The following is a 9700-nucleotide window of genomic DNA, read 5'->3' as shown; positions in this document are numbered from 1 at the left end:
TGTTTGTTTTTTCCCTTTTCTGTGTTTTTCCCCTCAGAAACGCGTTCTCCAGCCACCAGCCCGCCCATCTTTCCGCGCCCCCGGCACTGCGCGGGTCCCTGCTCGCTCCCCCCGCGTGTGCCGGGAGCGCTCCCGGGGCGCCCCGCCCGGACAGAGCCGCTGGACGCGCTGCTCCGGAATCGCGGCCGCCCGGCCCTCCCCCGATAATTGCTTTTATTCTTCTCTCGGTCGGAGTTGTTTCTCTCTTCTAGTTACCTGAGCCACTCATCTGATAGCCCTGGGTTTGTCCCAGGCCGTAGGGCTGACGCGGGACCAGCCCCTGTTGTGTCACACACGGGAACGGGTCCTGTCTAGAGTCTGATCTCCCACGGAAAGGCTCCGAAGTGCACGCAGCCGCCCCACAGAGTCCCTCACCTGTACCCAGGAGCAGCCGAGGGTTGCCATCTTTGCAGCCTTTTCCCACACAAGCAAACCTTTCCCGTCCTGTTGTTTGTTTTACTTGAATTGGGATGGTTTAGTAGTTGCTATGTTGTGTCCAGTAATTAATTAAATTTATTTTTTGTCATTAAAATTATTTATTTAATTGCTGTGTTTGAATATGTAGCAGAAGCCTTCACTGGTTTCCATGGTGATTAATGTAGGAAAAACCTTTTTGGGACTAGGTACGCCACTCTAGGTAGGTGGGTACGGCAAACGAATTTGGGCATAAGCACGTACTCAGGAGTGTAAAGAATAGATTCATGATTGCTCACAATTTGAGGACAAGCACTGTCATCCATCCTAAATGCACATAATTTTTAGAAGGATGTGTATCTACTCACCATCTTTACTGTTTGCTTACTAAATTCCTTCTTGGTTTCCAAATTCTAACAGTTCTGCTATAGACATTATTTTCCTTCTTCAAAGTGAGGTTTTTCTTCCAAACAACTAGTAGAAAAGTCACGTTTTTTTCCCCTCTGCCAAGTCTGCTTTGCTGTTAGTCTCAATCCTGTCTCTTAGCTGTACTCCACAACCATTAGAGCGTGCAGGTGCTGTAGCAGATGAGATGCCTGTTTATGCTGAGGCTTTCCTCAGCTACAGCCCCCATCTGTCTTGGACACCTTGGAACTTTCCAGGCAGCAGCCCTAGGTTGGAATCCAGTGAGTGGTGTCTGACCTGCTGCCCTGCCATGGAAGGACCTTACTGTGTAATGGCACAGGAGGGTGAGGGACAAGTTTTGTTAAGTCCTGCTCAAACATCTTAAAGTCCTTTATAAAAAGTTATCAAAAGCAGAAGGTAAGAATTTGTAGGCTATCACTGTATAACATGATAATATTTCTTTCTGAATGCTATGAATATCTTTCAATACCTCATCTAGTATTTACAGCTAAGAGCAGCACCAGAAAGCCTGCAAATGAGTATGCAAGAAAAACAGGTATTGGATTTCATTCTGTTTCTGTGCTAATCTGTTTTCCCACCTTACTCAAACATTTGCTGAGACTTGTAGAAGAATATGCCCATTAATCTTAGCAAAACATACCTAGTTAATTGAGCTCTAGTCCCAGATTCAATCTGTTGTAAAAACAGCCCCTGATCTTTTTGTTTGTCTGGGGTTTTCTTGGTTTTATTGACACCAGAAATTAGATCTGTCCTGTCACTGGAACTAAGAAATGTAGGAATTAAGAAACATTCCAATAGAATTAAGGAAAACTATGCTAGTTAGGCATGCTGTCTCTTCTCTGAGACATGTATCTATATTGTGATGTTCTTCTATATTTCTCCACTCAGTGGCCCAGCAGAGTCTATTTAGACTTTTTTTGTATGTATATCTAAAGGAGCATATGCATATGTATTTCTTGTTCGTATACATACCTAGGTATGTGTATACAAATGTTGGGGGGTGTGTAGGATAAAAGTTCAGTGAAATGTCTTTTTTCCTTTCCTAGGATACATGATGCTTGGTTTTGGGGACACCATATTATGCAGCCTTGTTGGAAAGGTAGTTTTTCCAAATCTAAGGAGCTGAAGGCTTAAATCCAGCTCGTACAGCATGTAACAGATGAATCATGTTATCTTTTTATTTCATTTCCCCTTCTGTAAAGTGTGGATGGTGACCTTTAGCTATCTATATTCTGAGTGTTGAAATAGGTTGATACAGAAACTCTCTGAGGTCTAATTGTTTTTGTAGTTATGTAAGTTCTGTTCCTCAGCAAATTGCTTGCATTTTGAAGATGTTTCCATCAGGCACTGCCTCATGTTACTGCTGGGTGGACCCTAGAGCAGGTTTAATCAGGAGAGCCTGTACTCGTTCTGTAGCTTGCTTTTGAGGCAACACTGCTGTGGTTCACTTGAGCTGGTCAGAGCAGCATCTTGCTGCAGAGTGAGTCAGCAGCAGCCACGCCGTGACTGTCTCAACCTTCAAGGTTGCTTCAGCCTCTCTCACCCTGGCTAACATCACCCATCACCACGTTCCATTATCTTATGATTAACGACCTGGATTGACACTTGCAGTATTTGAGTTCTATTCCTGCTTCTGCTGTGAACACTTGACTGACAAATTTTTTAATCCCACTGTGCCCTCTGTATTCATCTGTGAGATGCTGATAAGGTATTTTCACACTGTTGCACTTACTTTCTATGTTTTTATATTTGGGAAGCAAGCTTTTGCTTTACTGTGTTGGAATATATTTTCCCAGTACAGTTACATCTTGTCTTCAGTGGAAAATTGCTGGTCAATAGCTTGGTAAAAACAAGGAATTTTAGCAAAGAAAAATGGGTGAAGATGAAGGAGAGATCAGTTTGAGAGTAAAGATTATAAAGAGAGTCAGGGGAAGAAGGAACACTAATTTTTTCCACTTGTCTTAGATAACAGCATTTTGGAAAAAAACTTGTTTAAATGTGCCTGTGTGCATATTTAAAATGCAATTGTACTTCAGAAAAGTCAGTCATTACAAATGCCATTAATGCTGATTGCAGGCTATAAAGTCAATTATAAAGGGACTCTCCTAGAAATGCTGTCCTTGGAGCTTTCATTGTTAAGCCACTCAAGTCACTTGCTTCATCACCTTCCACACAAGTCTGTTAATAATAAACATTTGGTTTCATTTAACAGAGTATGTCAACATGCTTTAAAGCCCCAGAATCTGCAATGAAGGAAGTAAAGAGGGACAAAGCCACAGAAACTGGCATTGAAAATGAACCTAATTGTGTATGGCACTGTTCATAGGGTTGATTAAATACCAACATGGGATCAGGTCTTCATCTGCCCATTCCCACCCTTTTATGCACACAGTGGGATGAATACAGTGCAGTGATTAGGTCTTTGAAGGATAGGTTTATGCTTAGTCTCGTCTCTTACTTGGAGGGGCAGCCTGAACTGTTACCCAGAGCTCTCCAGGCCTTGCAAGTGGCCAGGGTAACGAGGGTGACTGTGTTTGCATGGTATGTTCTCTTCCACTGGTTCATTATACCACAGAGCAGTAGAGAAACTCTGCTCTATGCCCACCACCTTTCCAGGTGCACTTACAGCAGAGTGTTCTGCTTCTTACCATTGTGGAAGGCTTTAAGGCATACACAGCCTGATGCTGTTGTTTGGAATTTGAAAAAGAATGCTTTATTAAAAATGTGCATTATGTTCATGGGTTTTATGGCTTGATGGCCTTGGTTGTAGACTGAACCCTTTTATGTAGACTTGAGATAAGGAATTTGTCCAGGAAATGCCATTAAACTCTGCAGCAATGGCCTTAGATAGGGCTTTTACATGGACCTATCTTACTATGGACCATTTGTAAGACTTTATAATTTGAGGAGTAGAATGTAGTTAGAGCTTCAAAGCCTCAGGTGATTGTCTTCAGGGAGCCTAAATGCTCTGAGCATTTAGGCTCTGATCTTATTCGTAGGGCTGCACAAGTGTTCAAGATTTCCTTGTTGTACACAAATTTTAAGATTTAAAAGCTGTTCTCAAACCACTTATAGATGAATTTTTTGAAGGCTTCTAAAATTCAGAGATTCATGCTGCAGAATAACTTGATGGCACATTAATAACTTGGCAGCAGATGGGAGTGGGAGGAACAAATTTCAAATAGTGGTTCTGAACTGAGCAAAGCTTGATAAGCTTGAAACAAGGTTGAACATGCTAGCCAGCAGTCTGTGACCTTGCCTTTGCCTCCCTCCCTCTGACCTGGGGCATGAGGAATCTTTCCACACAATATTTTTGTCAGAGCCAGTGGATATTGTAGTTTAAAAATGTCATTTTCCATTTTGAAAATGTTTTGCTGAAGAGGTCCTGACCAGCTCTACACCTTAGATAGCCAGCAATTTTAAGAGCAAACCAAGATGAAAATATAGGAGCATCTTAAGATGTGGTTTGTAGCTAAGTCTGTTTTTAGTTCTACCTGAAAGGGAAAACTGGTTCTGAAAATTCTGCTCTGTGTCTGTGGAGCAAACTGCATTTTCACTGGCATAAGTTCAGCTCTGTGACACCACTGAGAAGAACTCTTTGCTGGGCAGTGTGAAACAGATTTTTCCCAGATACTCATTATGGTAGTTCCCCCTTGGACTGAAAGGAAAGGTCTTCCCCAGGATTTAGAGAGGACATGGTGCTAATCCCCAGGTATTTTTGTGCCTCTGCCAAAATAACAGATTTAACATAACCTGACACGAGTTGCCTGTGATACTCGTGTGTGGCTGTTAATAAACAACTGAGATTTTAATGGTTATTTTAATGGTTATTTTGGCAAAAAGTTTTTAATGGTTATTTCCTGCCAAATGAGTTTCACTAGTAGTCTGATTCCTGGTCTTCATAGGTACTCTAGTCGTAGAAACCTGTAAATTTTAAAAATTTTCTTGCTTGCTGATTGAGATTTAAGGTACGTTCAGCTGGGAAACAACTGGATCAATTGGCTTTGATTAAATGAAATACAAATATAAAGGGTTGATACTTCTGCTTTGTATCAAGGATGTAAAGAGATCCCTTAGAGGAGTCTGAGAACCTCAGCTCATTTAAAGGCAGAGGAGAGTTAGAGAGCAAACTAAAGTAAAAGATCTCAAGAAAGATGTTGGCTGGGCCTTCTCTGCTTAAAAGAGCTGCTAAAACTTGTCACACATAAATGGCAATTTGTGTGTTTTCAGGAGCTGATGGAGCCTTATATATATATATATATATATATATATATATATGTATTTAAGAAAGGGCAGAAAAGGCACAAAAAATCTATTTAGCTGCTTTTAATGTTTGTGATTCAATCTGATTTTGACTCCAGCAAGGAATAACAGAGGCATGTTAATGTAATATGCACTCTTATGCACAATATTAGTTTTATCTCAGGCCTTTTTAAGTTGACTATTTAAAAACAACCAATATTCTATTTTATATTGGGCTCAAGTTTGGGTTCAAGATGAAGGAGTTCTGGACTTATCCTAGCTAGTGTGTCCTTTACTTGCATATTCATGCTTGCTGTGACACCAGCAATTCCAAGACTGTGCCACTGAGCAAAAAGAGAAAATCAATTATGCCAAGAAGGGAGCATGTATATACATCAGCAATTTGGTGCCCAGGGGAAGAAAAATCTGCATGTCTGCTGATGTCAATCTTCTCAATATGGTATTTTTGTAAACGCACGTGGGTTGCTATTTCTTTTAACTGGCTCAACAAAAAATAAGTTTATTTTTAGTGTTATAAGCTTCAGGGCATCACAATTAACAGATCAAAATTGCCAGTTTGATTAGTCAACCTTCTGTTTGCTTTAGCAGAAACTATGACAGTGACATTGTTAGCATTCCCACAGGTATTTTGGAGGATTCATTACCATCAGTTATGGGTTCCATTTCCTGCCCCCCCCAATTTTCATTCTCTTCGGTCCTACAGATTTTATATTTCAGCTGATGGAGAGAAATTCTGGGCTGATGAGCTCATTTGCAGTAACTCACCAGCAGCTGTATTAGTTTAAAAGCATTTGTATTAAACATGTGATGTGTCTTGTCTTACCTGAATTACTGCAAGTAATTCAGTTCCCATGAAGGTCTATTGCTTGGACTCCTTTTGCTGACACCGCCAAAAAGTTCATCAGCAGCTTTTTTGGGGAGTTTTACAGTAGTCTCAAGTCATTTTGCAGGGCTCTTAACTGCTGTTGGTTTAATTCTAATTGTTTTATTTGGAATAGAATCAAGGTGGGATAGTCTTGACAATATCTTGAGGAAAACATACAGAGAAGTATTGTGAAAATAGTTAAATACGATATAATTTTAGCAAGAGGCTGCCACCAAATTAAGTAGTCAAAATTAATTTTTAAGGAAGCCTTTTGATGACTAACAAGAGCTAGTGAACAAATGGATGAGCTCCCAAGTAGGAGTAGTTTTAACTGAGTTTTAAGTAGTTTTATCTATAAGCACTTTTCTGTCATCTACTGTGACTTTTAGCATAGTTTGGGAAGGACTGACACTATCATATCACAAGCTGTGTATTGAACTGGTGCTGGTTAGTTCAGAACAGAAGGTTATTGTTTCATACAAATGTATGTTTGTCCTTTTTTACATAGGCTAAGACACAGATTATTCAATCATAAATTATTTAATGTGAAACTCTAAAGTAGTATGGCTCTATGTGGTCAAATTTGCACTGGGTTAAGCTGAGGACTGTTCTTCAGGTGAGCAAACTCCCTGCTGTAGATACATAAATGTTGAAAGTAAAAAATAAAAAAATTCAATTACCTACCTGTGTGTTAGGGATATTAACTGAACAATTACTTAATTTTCTGTTTTGCTAAAGCATCTTGACATGAATCAGTCACAAAATTCACATGACTGAGCTACTTTGGCCCAAACCTTTATGAAAGTATCTTTTCAAGGACATAAATATAAGTGTACTACAAATAAAAGATTTATTGTCTTCCTGGAGCTTTTCTTTTCCCTGTGTTTTGTACTGGTCAAGCCACAATTCAAATAGCTGATGATGAAAATACAATGTGCTCATTGAACCTGTTTGCTTTGTCATTTAGGGCTGACACTCACCTGAAAGCTGGATAAGTCATAGGATAACAAGCTTCAATAATTTCTAGTTGTAAATTTTTTTAGGGGCAGGGGGAGCACTTATGTCAGGAGGACACTATTGAATTTTTCACCCTTTTCACTGCCTTTTTCAAGTTCATTGTGCCAGAATTAAAAATAATTTTATTATTTTATTTGAATTTTACAACTGATATCCTTCTGCCTTCTTACCAGAGGAAGAATCAAATGGTATAAAACAAATACGATGAATTCAAGAGCCACGTATGTTTTGATGAGTCTGGATTTCAACCCTACAGCTGCTGCTGTGGCATGAAACAGATGTTGTGTCAGCCAGCTTCAAAGGGGATTCCCTAGGCATGAGCATGTGGGAAACTTAAAACTGATCCTATTTCCCCAGGGGAAGCTTGTTCCTTCTGTTGCTCACTTGTGTTCCCCATTAGGCTCTGTTCTCAGGTCTGCAAAAGCTGTGCAGACCACGGACACAGCCTGGTTAATTCAGGTTTAGAGACTTATTTTAAGGTTGGCTGTGGGTGAATTTCTCTGTTTTGATTTGTTTGTTTTGGGGGGTTGTTTGTTAGTTTTTGACTTTTTATTTTCATTTGTGCAGGGATGCCAAAGCTCCCTAAAATCTACGGTGATGATAGTAAAAGGCTATTTAGAATAGATCCCAGTAATCTCTGTAGAAACTGGAAAGTGCTGTAGTGGTTGATGCTATTTTCCCTGCATTTCCTACTTTTTTAACTCCCTTTTTTTCTCCAGAGCTAGACAAGGTAGAAACAAATTCAGACTGTCGATATAGCTGAGGAGCGAAGATGTAGCTTCTATATATCATATATCTATATGCTGGGTTTGTGAAATGAAGAGCTATCTCTAAGACATGGCTGCAATAAATGTAATAAAACATTAAGTGGTGTTCAGAATTGTGATCTCCACTTGCCCAGGAAAATATAGTCATCTCTGTTATTTAGTTTTCTCTCTATAAAGTCTTGAAACAAACAGCACTCTACATACAAAGTGTAAAATGTTATGTAAATCTCACATACACCCACATTGCATAAAAACTAAAATATGTAATAAATATTTCAATTATTTTGGATAACAAGAATGAAAACAATTTAAAAAAATATTTAATTTCCCTGCCGTCCTGTCCCTCCCTGGTGCTTCTGTGTAACCTGGACTGATAGTTGCCTACTGTTTGACTGATATTTGAGCTGGTAGTTTAAAAGTAAAGGCTTTCTTTCTTGGCAGATTTCCTGGCCAGTCTATTCATAATGCCTTTAACTTTCCTAATTATACAAGATTTTTGGACAGGTACTACTGTCACACTTCTTTAAAATCTGCATACATGAAAAAAGCTTCAAAGTGCCTTGCCCCCAAATGAAGCTGCTTAAGCATAATGACTTGAAAGTGTTGCAGTACTGATTGTTAATTAGGGAATGTTCACTGAAAATCAGATTGTTTTTCTTGTGTAGGAGACTAGTTCCCAATGAGTATTTTATAATTTCCTCTTTTCTCACTCATGGCTCCCACAGAATACGTGCATGGCAAAGACGAGCTAGGAATCCTAAACTTACAAGACATCCCACTGGCAGCTGGTTCAGACCTAATAATACTGAAATAAAAAATACAGCTCGTTTCACATGAAGTGTTGCAAATGCATTAAGTTATTTTAACAGTTATCTTTGCAAATTCTTTAATAAAATCTAGCCCAGTTTCAATTAGGGAGATCTAAAATGCTCTATTGTGTGTTTTTAGCATGAATGTTTTGCAGATTTACATATCACAACCATTTTCTACCTAAGATACTATATTCTATCATTTTATGTTGTTCTAAGAATAATTAGGACCATAATACAAAGCATTATAGACAAAATTCTCCCATGATTACCCACCAGCCTGCATCCAATCCCTCTCATAAGAAGGCTGAGGAATTTCATATTACATTATACTTTGTGCAGAGCCAGTCCAGAAAAGGGGGTGTATCACATTGTAACTACTGCCATGTTCCTTATTGGATCTGCTTTTTTCCTTTGGTATAAAAATTTGGTGATGCTGGAGAAATTTGAGGCTGGACAGGCACTCAGGTGTTGGCATTTTAAACACCTGTGGTTGTGAGTTGAGCACAGTCTTGCTGCTTGCCCTTGGTAGCTGAAGTTAAACACCTCCCCCCTCTCACCTACGTCTATTGAAATAAAGAAGGGTTTGTTCGAGTGGAGCAGTTGCTTCTGGAAATGGAATTGTAATTTTAAGGCAAAAGATGACAAGCATTGAATATGCTTTTTTGGTAGCTGTTTCCTAAAGTAAATGGAAGTCTTGAATAGCCCTAGCATTGCATGATACATAACAATTTATATTAGCTAGTAAATTAACTTTTGTAATGGATGTTCTGTGAATTTCTTGAAATGGCTGTTTTATGTTTTGCAGTTCCCAGTGAGTCTATTGAGTGAAATAATTATTTTTATTGCTGCTAAAGCTTGTTTACTGCTATTAAAAATCTAGAGAACATTGATTGTTTTATGTAATCACTTCATTTTTATGGTTTGCAAAATACTGGCAGACTTAAACTGAGGCTGGTGAAGGAAGGCAACAGAGGATTTCAACAAGGGCTTCTGTAAATAACCATACAGAAACCGGGACACAAACCATAAAAGATCATCTCTGGCCTGCTGTCTGCTACCCTTGTCAAAACTGTGAATAACAAGGCACTGAGCCTGAG

General features: G+C 39.1%; 1 protein-coding gene across 5 annotated transcripts in view; it reads right to left on the bottom strand.

Moving 5' to 3' along the window:
* RASGEF1A (RasGEF domain family member 1A) overlaps positions 1 to 9700 on the bottom strand; it is a 155759-nt gene that overhangs the window by 27177 nt on the left and 118882 nt on the right. The gene's annotated exons all lie outside the window — the stretch shown is intronic.

The sequence above is a fragment of the Parus major genome, chromosome 6 (genome assembly GCF_001522545.3).
Source record: "Parus major isolate Abel chromosome 6, Parus_major1.1, whole genome shotgun sequence".
Lineage (NCBI taxonomy): Eukaryota > Metazoa > Chordata > Aves > Passeriformes > Paridae > Parus > Parus major.
The sequence above is the reverse complement of the archived record's forward strand: the minus strand, read 5'-3'. Positions and strand labels throughout refer to the sequence as shown.